The following is a 20,767-nucleotide window of genomic DNA, read 5'->3' as shown; positions in this document are numbered from 1 at the left end:
GGTAAAAACCCGTGGAGCTGAAGCGAGACCAAAAGGTAACGCCACGAATTGGTAGTGATCCTCCGCAATGGCGAATCGAAGGTACCTTTGGTGACCCTCGAAAATGGGGATGTGCAGGTACGCATCCTTCAAATCGATGGAGGCCATGAATTCCCCCGGACTCAGGGCAGCCACCACTGAGCGCAGGGATTCCATGCGGAACTTGCGAACCCGCACAAAGCGGTTCAGAGCTTTCAAGTCCAGAATCGGACGCATCTTGCCCTCCTTTCTGGGCACAGTGAACAGATTGGAGTAAACCCCCGAAATCTGTCCCGATGAGGCACCGGAAACCACCACTCCTTGGGCCCGCAGGTCACGCACCGCCAGGTGCAGATCCTGCAAGCGCTCCGGAGACAGCTGAAGATTTGAGGGAAAAAATCTGCCCGCCGGCCGAGAGAGAAATTCGATCTTGTAACCAGATCGAACGATTTCCTGAACCCATCTGTCCTGAATGCGGAACAGCCAAGGTTGGAGGAAACCGCGCAGACGTCCCCCCACCCCAGAAACGGATGAGGGCGCCCCTTCAGGCGGAATTGGCGTGGGTTGTCGAACCGGACTGGCCGGATTTTTGCTTACCCGCCCACAGCTTCTTCTGGGAGCCTTGGCCTTTGAAGGGCTTGCCCTTGGATTGCGACCGAAAGGCACGAAAGGACCCCTGAGAGGGCCTAAACGAGGAGTTCCGTTTGCCACGGAAAGATTTGTGCTTGGGATTCTGGGGTAAGAGAGTACTCTTGCCCCCCGTAACTCCTTTGATCAGAGTATCCAAAGCCTCGCCAAAAAGGCGAGATCCCACGTAGGGAAAGTCCGCCAACGTCTTGCGAGAAGATTGGTCGACCGACCAACTTTTCAGCCATATCAGACGACAGGGGTTCAGCACCGCCACGCTGGACAGGCGTGCAGCCAAAGGAGCTAAATTCAAGTCCGCATCACACAAGTACATGACTCCTTGATGGATTTGATCCACCATAGCCAACGTGGTAGGCGGAGCCGAATCAGCCACCAGGGTGCGCCTGAGCACCTTCGTCCAATCGGCAACCGCCTGGGCCGCCATAACCGAAGCTAACATGGGTTTTAGCATAGAACCAGCAACCATATAGGCATGACGGGCAAGAGACTCCAACCTCCTGTCCGTAGGGTCCCGGAAAACTGGGGTATCCTCAGAAGGAACCGCAGTAGCTTTGTTTAAAACGGCTACAGCGTGATCCACCTGAGGCGCCACACACCAACGCTCGTCGGTGGAGGGCGCAAACGGATAAAGCAGTTTAAACTTATTCGGCACTGTAAAGGGCTTCTTTAAATTGCGCCACTGCTCATTAACAGTATCATTAACAGTATGATGAAATTCTGCAGGGCAGGGAAAAACCTGCGCCGATTTGCGGGTTCTTTGCGTCCAAAAGGAGGACACCCTAGCAGGAGGAGTGGGCTCCTCCTCCAGGTGCAACGTATCCTTAATGGAGGCAATCAGCTCATCCATGAGTGCAAGCTCTTCAGGCGAGCCAGGGGGAGAAACATCAACCCCTTCCACCTCCGCCTCCCCCTCAGACCCCATAAGGTCCATAGATGAGCGAGACCCTGAGAAGGGCACGCCAGCCACAGCAGCCACATCGCCCTCTGAATCAGAGGAAATGGATAACCTGGCCCTTTTTGCGGATCGTTCAGCCATCAGCACATGCATCTGAGAAACCAAGGATGCCACTACCGCGGCCAGATCAGCCCCCTCGGGGGGTGCAGCAGCCCCCTGGTCCCCCACCAGGGCGGGGGGAAACTTGCTATCCTGAGAATCCATGCCCACAGCAATGAAAAGAAAAAAAGGTACTGGCCCTTTAACACCACGGCGAGCGCAGCCCACCGAACACTACTGTATGCACCGATCCCGCAGGGATAGATAACACTGAGCAAGGAATGACAGGACAATGAAGGAAAAACCTGGAGAGAGCACAAACAGGCTGCTGCCACCGATCGCTGTTCCAGAGAGAGAGGAAGTGATGCAATAACCGGCTGACTGATATAGCCTATGAAGGCCCCGCAAAAATGGCCGCTCGGCTGAGGGATAGAGGCTACAAGAAAATGGCGCCGACATGTGCTCGAACGAGCGCGGCCCGCCAAAATGGCGGCGAGTGGCGCCAAAACACAGCGCTGTACAGAGACAGGGCCGTCCATAGCATTTCTGCAAAAAAATGTCGGCCCGCAACAGCGGCCGCCGCTCAAGCATGTCTGCACCCAATCTGCCCCAGACAGAACTCACAGCAGAGCGGGAGGGCCCCCCCTCGCAGCCCACAAAGGCATGCTAACCCATACAGGGATCTGACAGGGAGCCCGCACTTCACACAGACATGGGGGTACACACAGCCACAGACTGACACCCACACAGATGGTCCCCACACAGAAGGTGCTTACCGTACCGGATGGCGTGGGGAGCCGTCTCCAGCGACAAACCGCTATCAAGACGTCAGGAGTGCCGCAGCCAGGACGCTGTGGACTGCAGCACAAGACCGCAGAATGGCGTCCAGTGAGGTAGCCACCTCACAGGCAGCATCCCTGCAGCGAGCAGGGATGGGTCGTTCATGGCGCCAGGGCGAACCGTAGCTGAACGCTCGATGGCAGGCTGGGGATCCATCTGGCCCTCAGCCCTGGGATCCAGGGCGGCCAGTCCGAGACCCAGCTCCGCATGATCATCTTCATCCGAAGATCCCTAAACTAAAGCTGACAAAATAACAGCTAGTAAAGAAAAGAAAAATACTTGAAATAAAATCAAAAAAAGGGTAGAAGGCTGAGACTGAAGCCCCAGCACAGGAAAGCCAGCTACTCCTAAGCTAGGCAAGATCAAACTGAGTTGGGAATGCTGGTGCAGGGAGGTATTGACTAAGGGGACAGCCCCTAGGGGTGTGTCTATGCTAAAAGCTTTTGTTATTAACAAATCTTGTGCCTAGCTACTCCTGCGGAGCAAAGGTCAATACCCATTGGTGAAGACTTGTGAGGGGGCGGCGACTGTCGGAGGACGTAAGAGAAATCAAAATTTTTTAACATTTTCGGCCAATTTGTTTTATGCTACATGTGTTTGGTAAAAAAAAAAATCACAAAAAGCGTATTTTGATTGGTTTGCGCAAAAGTTATCGCGTTTACTAACAAAGGGAAAGATTTTTGTCATTTTTGTTGGGTTTTTTTTAACGCGTAATGGCGGCGATCTGCGATTTTTTTTGCGGTACTGCGACATTGCGGTGGACAGATCGGACCCTTGACTGACATTTTTGACACTTTTGGGGTTACCATTGACATTACTACAGTAATCAGTGCTATAAATATGCACTGTTACTGTAAAATTACACTGGCAGTGAAGGGGTTAACTTTTTTGAGAGGGAGGGGTTATGTGTGTCCCTAGGGGAGTGATTCTAACTGTGATTGGCTGTGGCTTGAGGTGTAGGAACAGTGATCAACGGTCCTACATAGCAGAACCGTGTGATCACTATTCCTACACAGGGAAGAATGACAGGCGGCTTGTTTACATTAGCCGCCTGCCTTTCTCCCTCTCCACCCGATGATCGCGAGTGACACGCGCGGGGGGGTCCGTGACCGTGCGGGAGCGTGCCTCCGGCGGCGCGCGCTCACTCCCTAGACCCTCACAGGCTAGCGACATAATACTACGTCGCTTTGCCTGTGAGGGGCTGACCGCCGCAGTAAATAGTCGTGCGGCGGTCGGCAAGTGGTTAAGGCCTCCTGCCCAGCTCCTGCTTGGGAAAGGGAAGGAGGGAGTGGAGCGGGTACCCAATTTTGACAGGTACCCGCTCCCACTTCCACTTTGATTGCCTTAGGCAATCGGAAGCAGAAGTTCTCCTTCCTCCTTCCCTTCCTCCCTCCCAAAGTTTTCTGGGACACATGAGAGGTCACAGAAAACTTCGGGACCAGTCACAGAACGCAGCGCCACTTGCTTATACACGGTGGGCACCCGACTGTGAAGCTACAACCTGTCACAGCTGGGTGGCCATAGTGAAGACCCTGTGAGGGAGGACACAGGGAGAACATGACTGGGGTGAGCACACCAGCTGGATCCTGGGACAGGTGAGTGTGTGTTTATTAAAAGTCAGCATCTACACTTTTTGTAGCTGCTGGCTTTTCATTTTCACTTCAGAGACTGGAGCCCTGCTTTAATAAATGAGGTGAAGCTTCACTTTGTAAAGAACATCCAATCACATTCAAGGAAAATAAAATAAACAGTAGCACTTCCCCCTCATTTACTAAGGTCTGGAGCGATGTGTTTACTTTGACCTCCGGAAGATTTACTAACCTTCATAACCAGGCCATTTTTTGCTATACGGCACTGCGTTAATTTAACTAACAATTGCATAGTCATGCAACACTGTACCCAGATAAAATTTGTGTCCTTTTTCCCACAAATAGAGCTTTCTTTTGGTGGCATTTGATCACCACTGCCTCTTTTGTTTTTTGTGCTATAAACAAAAAAGACAACTTTGACAACTTAGACAACTTTGAAAAGTTTGGCTGGGAAGGGGTAAAACATTTAGGGCGATCTAAGGTTTAACTGTGTGCCTAGCCAGTGTTTTAGGTGCTTTTACTAAGGGAAGTGATGGATTTTATTCCCTGCTTCGCGGGAACACAAAATGCATAATTTCCCCCCTGTCAGAATGGAACTCTGCCTTGTTTACATAGGTAGAGCTCCATTTTGTGTCTCTGCCCAACGATCTGCGGGTGCTGGCAGACATCAAGTGCCCGGCACATTCAGATCTGCTTCTGCTGTCACAGGATCGCGCTGGCTTCAAGCTGCCCACACCTGAGATGGCAGCGCTGGACGATACTTTTTCAAGGTAAGTATTTATCCTAAAAGGTAAGTGCAACCCGGGACAGATCAGAGGCTAGCCATTGTGGAATGTACTAGCCCTGACTGTCCCGGGGGTATTTTTATTAAAAAAAGTATTCCCAGGGTGGAACTCCGCTTTAAGTGGTAAATGAACCCCAAATAACCCCTAACGTAAACCCATCATGGGATGCACATGGGGGCTGCTACTGCTGACCTTCTGAAAATGTTAGTCAGAATTTCTTATCTGCATAATTGTTCTATATCTTTAAATCAAAAGTATAGGGAGCCAGCATGGCAGACAACTAGCCTTTTAGAAACACACTTCAGCCCCCTTTCACAACTGCGGTGGGCTTTTTTCAGTATGACGTGCCATGCAGGAGCTTTTTTTAGGGCAGGGTTGCACATTGTGGCCCATAGACATCATTTTGTTACAGGCAGAAGGAAGCATTTCCTCAGTCTCCTCTCCTCCAGTGATTAGACTGCAACATTGTTACTTTGAAGGCACAAGGCGAGAGACTGCAGTAGGGACTGATCTATGTCAGGAACTGCACTAGAATCAGGATTTACATGAATGTATCATCTGTGAGCAAATATTTCAGTCCCAGAAGTAGATGCTGACCCTGGATAGTGCCACAACAAACCAAAACTGTCAGATTCCGAGCTCCCTGCTGCACACAGTGGTGCCTCCCAAAAAACCCTACATCATTATTATATCCTGTAGTGAAGTGAGGTTTGGAAGACAGATCCACTTATTGTGTGCAGCCAGGATCAGAAATCTATACCCAGAAGTATTAGTTAGTGAAGAGCGGTGATTTCTCTTCATTACAATAGCATTGGGTAGCGGGATTGGTAAGTATTTACTTTCTTCTTTGCAGGGGGCTACATTTATTAGCAGTTTGATTTTAGCGACAAAGTCACTTTACATGAAAAATTATATAATATGCATTTAAAGGGAAATGCAAAGAGCTTGAATTTATAGACATTCTCTAATTAAATAGCAAGCCATGTTTTATTTAAGACTGAGTTATTGGATTATCGTATAGCAGTGGCCATGTTGAGAGCCTTTCTGCAGTGTCAATGGGCTAAACAGTGTTGACATTGCATAATGGGACAGTAGGCAGGATTTATTATTATTAAAACTTAACCTAAATAAAAAAGCAGACACCTGTTTTTTGGAAAAATTATTGGCCGCGGCCGTTTATTACTGGTTTTAAAACTTTCAATAAATATATAATAAAAACATCAACACTCTCAACAGCCTAGCCACCACGGCTCAGGCTGGATAAATAAAATTACAGGTAAAACCATAACTTCCACCCAAATATAAGAAAACCGTCCCCCTTTGCTATAGCAAAGGTGACCCACCACATAATATACAGCCGCGACAAGGGAGGGGGGGATGGGGAACTCACACCGCTGAGTCTTCTGAGGCGAATGAGCCCCTATGAGGCGAGCCTCGCTTTATATAGGGGCCTCAGAGAGCTCTAGAAGCTTCTACACTAAACCTATTCCTATAGGTGCTCTGACCCCTGCAAAGTCACGCCCACTACAGCTGTTCCCTCAGGATACCCTAAATCTCCCTCCCTTTTTACCTGAGGGAAAAAAGGAGGGAAATATTACCACACAAACCAATTTTCTTTTCCAACCACTCTCCCATGAGGAAAGGGGGCTTATTATAGCCTTCCCTTTTCCTCTCATTCCATGTAACTTAGCTCTTTTGGTGTTGCAGATTTAAATTAAGCTTCTCAGATCCTAAACACAGTGTCAGCCAATAATATCGCTGAAATAAAAGCATTGCCGGTACCCTTGTGGAGTCCCTGGTTTCCATATCCAGACTATAAACCTTGCTTTAACCATCCCACAGTCCAACGCCAGAAACTCTACTTGCCACTCATATTAAATAGAAGGCATCAGAATTGTTGATATTCAGTTGCCAACAACTTGGCAATGGCAACTTAAATATAGAACATAGAAGAGATGTAATATATTTCATTATATTTTACAACGCTGTGATCTGACACCAACTCTTACATATTTGCTTCAAGAACAGAAGCTGTGAATCATTATGTTATTGTGAAATCAAACATTTTTCTTTTGTTTACCACATGTTTATTGGCTATGCATGAGCTGACAAATTCACCAACTCACACTTTGGCTAAGTTACAAATTATTTTAATTAAGTAGATCTAAACAAATCCCTAAAATCTCATAGAAGCATTAACATCTAAATGTAACTGCAAATGTTGCTTTCATCACTTTAAAATGGCAGCTTTTATTAAAAGACTACCTAGAGATCCTGCTGCGAAAGTTTGGTCAAGCACCTCCTGTTATAGGGTGACAACTGCCTTCTGTTATGCTTCTGTTAAGCTTCTGCACTATCACCCTTTCACACCCACTCCTGATGGAGACTACAACATATGTAACACTATATAGCAGAGGTAGTGTTACCGGCACAGAGCTCCGCCCATTCCTCCAAGCAGATCAATGTCGGGTGGAGGAGAAAGTCAGCCGATCAGCTGATGGGTTAGTACAGTGAAGGGGGAGGAGATCTCCCCTGCATGAGCCAATGTGAAGACAGAGTCCCCATGTCGGGAGAGCTGCTACTGGAGGCACTGTGAAGCCAAGCTGGGAGAGCGCTGAGCAAGGAGGGGGATCGACTGATACTGAGAATAGGTGAATGCCAGTGTCACTATCGTATCCCCCCCACCACCACCCCTCTGCCACTGATCCTATCCCTTCACCATCATCCCACCCCCCCCCCCACCATCCCTCTGCCACTGATCCCACCCCTCCATCCCATCCCCCACCATCCTTCTGCCACTGATCCCATTCCTCTGCTACTGATCCTATCCCTCTGCTACTGATCCCCCCCCATCCCTATGCCACTGATTCCATTCCTCTGCCACTGCTCCCATCCCACACCACCACTCCTTTGCCACTGATCCCACCCACCCCCCCCCCCCGCCGCCACCACCACCACTGATCTTATCCCCGCTCACCACCGCCAGCAATCCTATTCCCCACCCCCCACCACCATCACTGATCCCACCCCCCACCCCCCCCCCTCCCCACACTACCCGTCTGCCACTAATTCCATCCCCTTACCACCATCCCGCTGCCACTGATCCTATCCCCTACACCACCACCACTGATCCCACCACTAACACTGATCTCAAACCCCCCCCCCCACCGCCATTGATCCCACCACCACCGCACTGATCCCATCCCTCCCTCCCACCACCACTACTGATCCCATCTCCCCTCAACCACTACTGCCACTGATGCAAGGGGGCAGTCTGCAGGTACCGTCTTAGTACCTCCAGAGTGTCCCCCAAATATCTTCCTGAGTGCTCCCTTACAGTACACCTCCAAAATGCCCGCTAGTAATAGTAAGGTCAGTGGCAGAACTACCAGGGTCTTAAAGGTCACACTTGCGACTGGGCCCTAGCATTCCACCACCATGTGGGGGCCTCAAAAAAAGCAGGAGGAGGCCCACTGCAAAACATGAGAAAGGGCCCCTGCGTGAGGTTGGGGGGGCCCTTCATGGTTTCTTGCACTGGGACCCTGAAGGTTATAGTTACGCCTCTGGGTAGTGTTGTCACCCCACTACAAGAAGACAGAAGATCCCTGGACTTCTGGCACCATAAACAGATATTTTTCTGTTAATACAGTGTTTTTATAAAAGACAAAACATTAGGAAATGTAAAAATAAACTGCTAACAAAAATTATAGGAACACTTTGAAAACACATCAGATCTCAATGCAGAAAAATATCATGCTGGATATCTATACCGATATGCATTGGGTAATGTGTTAGGAGAACAAAAGGATGCCACATTGTTTGATGGAAATGAAAATGATCAACCTACAGAGGGCTGAATTCAAAGACCCCCCGAAAATCAAAGTGAAAAAATTATGCAGCAGGCCATTTTGCTAAAATTTCATTGCAACAACTCAAAATGGTACTCAATATTTTGTATGGCCCCCACATGCTTGTATTCATGCCTGCCAATGTCAGGGTATGCTCCTAATGAGACGATGGGAGGTGTAATTTGGTATTTCCTCTTAGATCTGGACCTGGGCATCACGGAGCTCTTAAACAGACTGAGGTACAACCTGGTGGCGTTGGATGGACCGAAACATAATATCCCTCAGGTGTTCTATTGGATTTAGGTCAGGCGAACGTGGGGGCCATTTAATTAAATCAAGTTGGTTATCCTCCAGGAACTGGCTGTATGTATACTCTCACCACATGAAATCGGGCATTGTCATGCACCAGGAGGAACCCAGGACCCACTGTACCAACATAGGGTCTGACAATGGGTCCACGGATTTCATCCTGAAACCTAATGGCAGTCAGGGTGGCATTATCTAGCCTGTAGAGGTCTGTGCGTTCCTCCATGGATATGCCTCCACAAACCATCACTAACCCACCACCAAATGTCATGCTGAACGATGTTACAGGCAGTATAATGTTCTCCATGTCTTCTCCAGACCCTTTTATGTCTGTCACATGTGCTCATAGTGAACCTGCTCTCATCTGTGAAAAGCAGAGGGCACCAGTGGCTAACCTGCCAATTATGGTGTTCAGTGGCAAATGCCAAACGAGCTCCATGGTGCCGGGTAGTGAGCACAGAGCCCATTAGAGGACATCAGGCCCTCAGGCCACCCTTATGAAGTCTGTTTTTGATTGTTTGGTCAGAGACATTCACACCAGTGGTCTGTTGGAGGTCATTTTGTAGGGCTCTGGCAGTGCTCATTGTGTTTCTCCTTGCACAAAGGAGCAGATACCAGTCCTGCTGATAGGTAAGAACCTTGTACGGCCTTGTCTAGCTCTCCTAGAGTAACTGCCTGTCTGCTAGAATATCTTGCATGCTCTTGAGACTGTGCTGGGAGGCACAACAAACCTTCTGGCAATGGCACGTATTGATGTGCCCTCCTGGAGGAGTTGGACTGACTGTGCAACCTCTATAGGGTCCAGATATCTCCTCATGCTGTAGTGACACTGACCCTAGCCAAATGCAAAACTAGTTTTTGTTGTTTATATTTTTGTGTTCTGTACTTATACAAATTAAAAAAATGTTACTGAGTGTGAGTTTAGGGTGTATAGACCTTTTTTTTCAGAATACAGTACAGTAGCTAAGAATGCTTAAAAAATTGATTACTTGTGGCTTCTCGTTTAACGAATGATGGAACGGAACCTGGTGGATAAGTGAGGATAGCCTGTAAAAGGTTATGTGTTGCAATTTTTTTTATCTCACCTGGTAATTGTGCAGTGGTTTTTCAAATGCAAATTTTTCAGAAAAAAATAACACTTTAATGAATTTTAGTGCACACAAACACAATACAAAACTCATTTTGTGGTAAAATAAAAACGGTGATGTTATGCAGAGCTAACTGATGTCAAACATGCCACACTTTAATATTTTGCACGTCCATGGAATGGCAGCAATACATTATCCATAGGCGATGGGTCTTTACAGGCTACCACTTTAGAATTACACAGGAGGTCTGGTACTAGAATTATTGCTCTCGCTCTGACGTTCGCAATGATATCTCACATGTGTGGTGCGATCTCTGCTGGTGTGGCACCAAAGCATGCGTTTGCATTTGCACGTGAGCATTGAGGGACAGGTCGCTTAAAAAAATAATAATCATTTTATTATTTATGTTATTATTTTTTTTTTCCTGTTTTAAAACTGTATTGCTATCACAAGGGATGAACAACATCCCTTGTGATAGCATGGGCAGTGACAGGTACTCTTTACTGAGAGAAAAACACAAAAGAAGTGAGCACAAATCTGCCCTAGTGTAACTTGGCTTTAATATGGTAAAGTTAAAAACACTACAATGGTCAAACTCACATTGTGTGAAAATAGATACAGCATAAGAATTCTACTGTGGCCATACTCCTAAAACCACCGCAAGATCCCGACAGTGGAGGGGGGAGCCATAGACATTCAACCTAGCAACACACAGCCATTAATGTCTAAATCGCTGGCAACAAAAGTGAGTACACCACTAAGTGACAATGTCCAAATTGGGTCCAATTAGCCATTTTCTCTCCCCGGTGTCATGTGACTCGTTAGAGTTACAAGGTCCCAGGTGTGAATGGGGAGCAGGTGTGTTAAATTTGGTGTTATCACTCTCACTCGCTCATACTGATCACTGGAAGTTCAACACAGCACCTCACGGCAAAGAACTCTCTGAGGATCTGAAAAAAAGAATTGTTGCGCTACATAAAGATCACCTAGCCTATAAGAAGATTGCCAAGAACCTGAAACTGAGCTGCAGCATGGGGGCAAAGACCATACAGCGATTTAACAGGACAGGTTTCATTCAGAACAGGCCTCGCCATAGTCCACTAAAGAAGTTGAGTGCACATGCTCAGCTTCAAATCCAGAGGTTGTCTTTGGGAATTCGACCTATGAGTGCTGCCAGCATTGCTGCAGTTGTTGAAGGAATGGGGGGGGGGGGCGGTCAGCCTGTCAGTGCTCAGACCATATGCTGCACACTACATCAAATTGGTCTGCATGGCTGTCACCCCAGAAGGAAGCCTCATCTAAAGATGGTGCACAAGAAAGCCCGCAAACAGTTTGCTGAAGACAAGCAGATTAAGGACATGGATTACTGGAGCCATGTCCTGTGGTGTGATGAGACCAAGATAAACTTATTTGGCTCAGATGGTGTCAAGTGTGTGTGACGGCAACCAGGTAAGGAGTACAAAGACAAGTTTGTCTTGCCTACAAGCATTGTGGTGGGAGTGTCATGGTCTGGGGCTGCATGAGTGATGCCGCCACTGGGGAGCTACAGTTCATTGAGGAAACCATGAATGCCAACATGTACTGTGATATACTGAAGCAAAGCATGATCCCCTCCCTTTGGAGACTGGGCACAGGGCAGTATTCCAACATGATAATGACCCCAAACACACCTCCAAGATGACCACTGCCTTGCTAAAGAAGCTGAAAGTAAGTGAGGTGATGGACTGGCAAAGCATGTCTCCAAACCTAAACCCTATTGAACATCTGTGGGGCATCCTCAAACAGAAGGCAGGGGAGTGCAAGGTCTCTAACATCCACCAGCTCCGTGATGTCATCATGGAGGAGTGGAAGAGGACTCTAGTGGCAACCTGTGAAGCTCTGAGGGTTAAGGCCGTGCTGGAAAAAAATTGGTGGCCACACAAAATATTGACAATTTGGACCCAATTTGGACATTGTCACTTAGGGGTGTACTCACTTTTGTTGCCAGCAGTTTAGATATTAATGGCTGTATGTTGAGGTATTTTGAGGGGGAAAGCAAATTTACACTGCTATACACTGCTATACAAGCTGTGCACTCGCTACTTTACATTGTAGCAAAGTGTCATTTCTTCAATATTGTCACATGAAAAGATATAATAAAATATTTACAAAAATGTGAGTGTGGCCATGACACAGTTGCCATGACAATGCGTTTTGGAGATGTGGCCTCCTTCCTCAGGTCACCTCTTTACTGGGAGGTTTGGGATCTATTCAACCCCAAATCTCTCCTCTGTCCTTAAAAGCATCAGATCAAACCAAGATCGGTTTGATCTGATGCTTTCCAAAGCCAGCTGGCTTGTTTACATCCCGGCGAAACCAAAAGTGAAAAATTTCCAGTTACTTAGACCATAGGGATAATCGGAGATGTTCCAGTCCTTGGTCATGTTTATTGTCAGAAGTCAGCTTCAGTACCAGGCTCCATGGTGGGAGGGGAAAGCCCGGGAAGGCGGAGGAAGGCAGTGGGGAGTGGACGCCCTTCTGCCACCTGTAAAAGTGATCTAGCGGCTAATTAGCCGCTAGTTTTACTTTTACATGAAAGCCCATCGCTGGCTAAAATAAAATAAAAAAGAGACTAACTGCAGGCATCATCCTGGTGTAACCATTAACCAGTATAACCACTTCAACAGGTATGTCGCAGAGGCTGAAGTGGTTGCTTTGTAGTTTTGATCTTATTTACTTTTAATAAATACTGCATATTCTAAAATGTGTATTTTGTAAAACAGAACTTCCCACTTAAAGCGTATTTCCACTTTTGCAGTCAAATTTGAGAAACCCCCACTATATGTTTGTTGGGTGTTCCCACTCACACAGCATACATAAAATATAATATATATATGTATATATACATACATACACACACTATAATAATATTCCACAGCAGGTTTATGCACAGTCTTTTCAGCAAGCAGGCTTTAAAGGCAACTTTTAAACAGCTCTAAACAGAGCTACAGTCTGTCATAAGGCTTGGCTCACCCAATACAGGTCACAGATAATGTCGCTTTCCTATCAGCGTGCTGACATCTTCACTCCTAGCAAGCAGCTCCTCACACAGCTTCACACACAGCTCCACTGACACTTTCAGATCAGGGGCTTAATAAGCAGGTCTGCAAGGGAAGTATCTGCCCTCTATAATTAACCCTCTCTTCAGCCTGTCCCAGGCTGACTCTCTACAATATATATATATTTTACGTGAAAAAATATAGATCTCTGCTGTACAATATTTACACATAGGAAGGTACCGAATGCACCCCCTACCAAACACAAATCTGTCTGACAGGTGAAGGTAAAAACATCCTAACTGACTAAACTACAAATAAAGACCTTACATATGTACAAATGAGGATGGTGGACGGCCTTTCCAAGGCCCGAAGATCCTCCTTAAGCCTGCAAAGGAAAAGGTAAGTACTCAGCAATTGGTACATCCTACATACTCAAGGTGAGACTTCCCTCTCCATAGAGGCGACCTTCTCACCAACATCATCACTAGCTCTAACATTCCCATAGAGATCTCCAACATTGCCGGGCCCCCTAAGGGCACGCTTGACTCGTCACTCTGTTGTGCACCTGTAATAGACAAAACAGAACAATGCCTGCCAATCTAGCTACACATGGTTACTGATTCCATCTGGGAACCATTTGGACTAGCAATAGGCACAGTCCCTTTCAGATACCAGGGCACTGAATCGTTCCTATGCTAGTCAGACCCACAAGTTAGGATGAAGAAATGCTTAGTCCCAGTGCTGTATTTTGGCCTAGGCCAACAAGGCCCAGGCCTAGGGCGGCACTTTGCAGGGGGGCAGCAAAAAAGCCTCCCCCCACCTGAGACTCTATTGGCCACTGGTTGATAGAGCTGCCTTTCTCACCCCCCCCCCCCCACTCTCTCACACCCCCTCTCACTCTCTCACTCACCCCCCTCCTCTTTCTCCCCCCTCTCTTTCTCCCCCTCTCTCTTTCTCTCTCTCTCTCATCCCTACTCTCTCTCTCCCTCACTCTCACCTCTCTCTTTCTCTCTCATCCCTCCCTCTCTCTCTCATTCCTCTCTCTCATCCCCCTCTTTCGTCCCCCCTCTCGCTCTCTCGCTCTCTCATCCCCCCTCTCTCTCTCTCTCATCCCCCCTCTCTCTCATCCTATCTCTCTCTCATCCCACCACTCTCTCGCTCCCTCTCTCATCCCCCCTCTCTCTCATTTCTCCACTCTCTCTCACATCCCCCCTCATTTTCTCTCACACCTCCCCCAGTCTCTCTCTCATCCCCCCTCTCTCTCTCTCCTTGATCCCCCCTCTCTCTCATCCCCCCCCCGCTCTCTCACCCCCTCTCTCTTTCACCCCCCTTCCCTCTCCCTCTCTCACCCCCTCTCTTACTCTCCCTCACCCACCCCCCTCTCTCTCTCCCACCCCCTCTCACCCCCCCCCTCTCGTGAGATCTCAGGGGTTCATGCTGGGACTTGTAGTCCTTCAATTTTGGAGGGAGTCACTTTTAGTCTTGCCTAGGGCAGCACAAAACCAAAATACAACACTGCTTAGTCCACCCGAATGGTGTTCACAGTGTCCTTTCCTTCTGTAACACAGAGGAAACATCTTCTCCTGGCGGCTAGCTATTTTTGCTGGAGTAAAGCTTTCCCTACTTGTGAGTCTCTGTAAGAACTCTTCAAGGGATCCTTCACTCTGAAATCCCTCTCTCTGAAGAGGCAATGAGCCGCTACCCTTCTCTAACAAGGTAGCAACTCAAACAGTTTCCTTCAGCATCACTCTGGACCAATGGCCCAAAGGATCTTCACAAAAGTGTCCTATACACAAAGTGTCTTTGCAAAGTGTCCTTTCTCAACACTCCTTTTAGCAGCAATAGTGGCCCAAGACCAAGAAGATCTCTGCAAAGGGTCCTTTAAACAGGGAATCTCTGTGAACTAGGAGGTTTGCCCCCTCCAGGTAGAAGCACCTGGCTTTAACAGGAGAAGTTCTTTGTGGCAAAAGTTCTTCTCCCAAGTGAAGAAATTGTAGCAGTTTTGCGGATCCCCATCTTCTTTTGGAAGGATAGAAGAGGAATTGGAAACAACCCTAATAGCAACTTTGGTATCAAAGGAACTCTTCAGGCATACTAGCTTGGCCTTTTCCATCTGGGCGGTGGACCTCCACTTGGCAATGTATATGGACCACCTCAAATTCCAGTTGGCCTTGATTGATAGGAAGGTGTCCCATAATTGAGGCTTGGATTGGTTTCTTTGTGGTTTGCGGACATACATGAAGTTCCAAACAGCTTCTACACACCAAGTCTGTCTCTTACTCTCAATTTCCTCCATAGTTTCCTGGGGGAGCATATGGAGAATCGTATCCATACTCCATGACCACCTTCCTTTGAACAATGGCCCCTACCTCCCCTTCACCGGACGGACTGAAGGACTTCCATCTCTGGGCCCATTGTCTCCCCTCTGCCTCTTTAGTGTAACGCTCCTGCGTTTTCTGAAACAAGATGGATTTGCAGCTGCAGAAAAACTCCACTCAGCAGTCATGTAGAGATACGTTGAAATACCAATTCTAACTCCCAAGACTCATCACTGTGGTCTGTCTGATTCAGCATACAAATATACACACTCAATAAGATGTTCCTGGAGTGATAGATGTATATAGCAGTATAGTGGTGATGAGCTGAAGAGACAGGTATGAACAGTGACAATAGGTGAACAGCACTTGAGAGAAATGTTCATGAGAGTATAGATGGTAACAGGTAGGATGCAGATAGGTTAGCAATCATATATGGTAGTAGGTGGTAGGACAGCAGATGACATACAGGAGAGACTAACCCAGTGCAAGGATAGATGTTAGTAGGCTCAAGAGCTAGCAATCTAAACAACAGTGCAGATGATAGTAACAGTCCTTGATATGCAGAGCTAGATAGTGTAAGCTTAGTAGGAAGGTTATGGAGGATTCCCCTGCGGGGTACTTATCACTAATAGCAAGCAGTAGTAGAGAGGTTCGGTATGAGCGAGTGATCCGGTAGCGGGATACAGGGATCAGCAGCGAGGTTCCGACAGCGAGGTACGCTTGTAAGCATATGAGCTTCAAGGCAGGTTGAACGAACACGTGAGTGAGAACGCCGGCGGTTGAAATAGCCGCTCTGCGGCGCTCAGTGATGACAGCATCGGTCTTAAAGGTGTATGCGCACCTACCAGAAGAGAATGGTGGGACGCAAACACTGAATTGGAAAGTGGAATAAGGGTACCAGAGGTACCAGAACATTACATTTAGGTGCCAGACTGCTTGCTCCTGTAACTGCTACCAATACACCTTGCAACCGCTGCTCAGCTCTGACAATTGTGTGCATTGCACCTTTGAGATGTGGATCTACCTGGTTTGGCAGATGGTTGTGTAGGTTTGCATCACTGGTCCCGGTCCCAGCGGTCCTCTTGCCGTTCCCTATCCTTCAGTTGCACTTCTCCCTTCACAAGCCAACCGAACTCCCTCACTGCTGTAAGAAATTGTCCCGCTGTAACCGGCTGCGCGGCAGACATTTTCTTTCACAGTACATGTACAGACACAACCCCTGACGCGCAAATCCCCGCGTCCCGGGTCACTGCTTTCTTGACCATAACTTAAAAGCACACTTGCACTGATTACCAGACACAATTTCCTCCTACAATACAGCACATCCTTCTCCATCGGCACTCCAGCACTTTACTTGAGAAGACATAATGTTTCTTTTGTCACTGTCCGGTTGTTGCCGATAGCAACCACTGGTGTGACCATGACTTGGAAGCACACTTTCACTGATCACTGTAGAGCAGATATTACTTTCTCCACTGACACTCCAGTACTTTGCTTGAGAATACATAGCGTTACTAGGGCCAATACTCATCCGTTGTCGGTAACAACCGCTGCTGTAACTCAGAGGAAATCCTGGACAAGCCCCCAAATGTAGCTCTGTCCCCGTAGGGCTTGCTGTATGATGACTTGTTGGGCCTCCTCTGATTACCAGCAAACAGTCACTTAGATTACAGTTTAGACATTGCTCCCTACTCCCGATGGCTCGTCACTCAAACAGTACAGGGGTATTGGTTTTCAGTGTTTATTTTGGAACTTGAATGGGAGAAGGGAATAGTGGGATACTCCAACTGTAACTATTCACAATCGGTAAAGACAACTCTCACTTGGCCTCACCAGGTTGCTTGTGGAAGCAGCCACACTGCTTAATCCATACTGCTACATGTATGGAAAGGGTTAAATCTCCTTGCTCTTTTCTCTCCAACAATAGACTTGGTGAATCTACATTCTCTTTAGGACACTCACTAGCATCCCCTTTACTGACACCCGTCCACTGACTCTTCTAACTGCAGGGGTGGCCCGCCCTCAGGCAAGGGCCCTTTACACAGATCTGTACCCACTGTATGGCAGAATCAGATCCTCCAGTGTCTCCCCTCTCACTCAGCTTCACAGGACATCTTGGTTCAGTTCCTCACTAGCACTCTCCAGGCCCTCAGGTCGACTACCTGAGGCCGCATGGAACCTCTACAGAGGAGAAGGCAGCCACGCCCTCCCTCCGAGACTCTGCTATCCAGCTGAAAGACCCCGAGCACATTGTATCAAAAAATGCCCTGAGGAATTCACGTGTGTCCGTGACGTAACGCGTAGGATTACCCGGAAGTGACGTATCGGAGTGGGACGAAGATCCCGGGAACAGAATATGACAGACGATTGAGCGCGATTTTAAATGTGAGTTGGCTATATTTTTTTGTAATAAAAACCTTGAACTACTACACTATGTTGGCCCCCATTATTTACATGAGCCCCAAGGAGTAAGGAGAAACAATAAGCAATTGAGAGTGGAAGGAACATAGGCAACCCCTATAAGAAAGATAAAGACACCCAGGAGAAGGTACATAACACTGATTAGGAAGGACGGAAACCACCGTAAAAGGAGACGAACGGCGCTGAGATAAAAGGAACCAGAGGCACTGAGGGCCAAGTGATACAGGCGTATTACTTACCTCATTAAGGTGAGCATTTAGGACACCTAGAAGTGTATGCACTGAAGAAATCCAAGTCACGGGAAATAAAGGTGGAGGAAGACAGAAAGCACTACGGATCACTTTGAATTTTGTTATTTTAAATTAATTTGTTTGGACACTTATAGATTATTTAGCACCAAAAGGAGTAAATTGTTTCGCTGAAATATTTATATAGAAGCACTGTATATGGTTTATATATACTGGCGCACTTGGTCACTTTATGTTTTAAGCACTTTATATGTCAAAATTGGATAAAAGGCACCCCATATTGATTTATTGTTTAACAACACGGATTGACTTTGATTTATGGTTGGCACATAAGCACTGTATATGTACCAAACCCTCGTCACCGTTATTTGAAGCACATGAGCACTTTAAATTTATAGAGTGATACATGAATGTAGTATTTTATGAATTTTAATTGAAAGAAAAGTGTATATATATATAATAAGAAGAGTTGGTTTAAAAACACCCTTAAGCGCATTACAACCCCCCACACATAATGACCTCACATTGTTCTGTCCAGATAATTTGTTTAGTTCCTGTATATACTTTCATCTGCATATGCTTCTGTAATCAGGCCAGGGGCGTAACTACAGGGGTTGCAGGGGTTGCGGTCGCAACCGGGCCCCATGCTCCAGGGGGCCCTGTGCGGCTCCCCTGCACACCTGGATAGGAGGGGCAGCAGGGGCCGCATGTAGAGAAATCACTGCCCTCCTTTTTCCTCCTGTAGCTGCAGGGGGAAAATGGAGGAGATTGGTTCCTCTGTATGCTGCCCCCGCCACTCCTCCTATCCATCCAGTTCACTTGTGTTCTGCTGTCTCTGGGCCCCTGTGTGCTCCCCTGGTCCCCCCCCCCTACTGTGCTTCCCCCCCCTACTGAGCTTCCCCCCCCCCACTGTGCTGCCTCCCCCTACTGTGCTCCCTACCCTCTCCTGCCGGCTGCTGCAGGGGATGTGTCACAATAGAGAACCAGGAAGGGGTCGGTAAATAGGTAATTTACCAGCCAGCTCCTTCCTTTTCTCAATGGACAGAGTCATAGTCAGTGACATTGTAAAAAAATAAAATAAAATGATAAAAAATAATACAATTAAAATACCAAAAAAATAAAAACAACTGACACCAGTGGGTGAACTTCCAGGATCGTAAAGGTCACACTTGCAACCAGGCCCTGGCATTCCGCCACTGTGGGGAGGCCCCAACATCGCAGGAAGGAGGCCCACTGCAGAACTTGTGAAAGGGTCCCGCAACGAGAGTAAAGGGCCCCAGGATTAGTGGGAAGAGTCCCAGGCTTGAAGGGAAGGGCCCCGGCCAGGGGTCCAGGGGGCCCTTCATGGTTTCCTGCACCGGGGCCCTGAAGGTTCTAGTTACGCCTCTGAATCAGGCAGAGGGGAGGGATTGTGTACACTGTATGGGAGTGTAAAACTCTGTTTTCATTGGATTGTGAATGTCATATCCAGTTCTCCACAAGGTCCACCTGGGCGGTAACCTTGTAGGGGAAACTCTATAAAAGTATGTTTCTTGTTCAATAAAAAGTTACTTCAACCTCAATCTAGAGTCCTGACTCTCATTGGGGGAATCGGCTACAAGGGATTGCTATGTCCTCCATACTCCCTTGGATAATCACTAAACTCTTGTAAGAGCTTGTGCCAGAGCTTGTTCCTGCTTCACTCTCTGGGGAAAAAGAGGGTCACCCACGGGAACCTGGAGCCTTGTCGTAGGTCCAGGGTGGGTAGGAGATGGCGAGACCCTAACCAAGCTACGGCTGTTAGTGGGGTCTGAAGTAATTACGGTGTGTGGTGGAGTGCTTGGAGCCCTCAGAAGCACTAGGAGCATCCGTCAACGGAGGTACCCGGTTGGGGTGCCGGTTGATCCGTTACATATATCTATATATATATATATATATATATATATATATATATACCATATATATATATATATATATATATATATATACCGTATGTATATATATATATATATATATATATATATATATATATATATATATATATATATATATATATATATATACTGCATATATTTCTTACCTTTTAGATGTTGGTGTCACGGCTGATTCTAAGAATTTCTGGACAATCTTACAGTATCCTGTCCAAACTTGAGTTATACCGAATTAACATAAGATGCAGGAGGGCGGTTTCTTAATTTTTCAACCGCTTAGGAAAGATAGTTACATCACTTCTTAGCCCTTTCCTAAACATTACAAAGCAGGGAGAGCATATAAGGCCTCATGCACACTGTATTTTTTTCTACTACAGGAATTTAGCAGCAGTAAAAGCCACGTTTTGCACAGTTATTAATGCGCGTTAGCGTCTGTTCCCGCGTCTGGCTTTAATACATTCTTTTGGACGAAATTCTGGCCAATAGAATGCATTAATGCGGGAATGCAGGAACGCGCCTAGCGTTAACGTTCATTAACATGCTCTAAGAAGCTTTATTTATGCTCAAAAGCTCCTCTACATAGCGCACAAATTATGTTTTTTTTTCTGCCTGTAGTGTGCATGAGGCCTAAATCTGGCCATACGTGGATTGAAATTTGACCAGTTCAGCAGGAACCAGCTTAATTATAGTCCGTGTGTAGCCCTCTCAGTTCAAAA

The sequence above is a fragment of the Pelophylax lessonae genome, assembly GCF_965119305.1.
Source record: "Pelophylax lessonae genome assembly, chromosome: 5".
Lineage (NCBI taxonomy): Eukaryota > Metazoa > Chordata > Amphibia > Anura > Ranidae > Pelophylax > Pelophylax lessonae.
Note: the sequence above shows the minus strand (reverse complement) of the source record.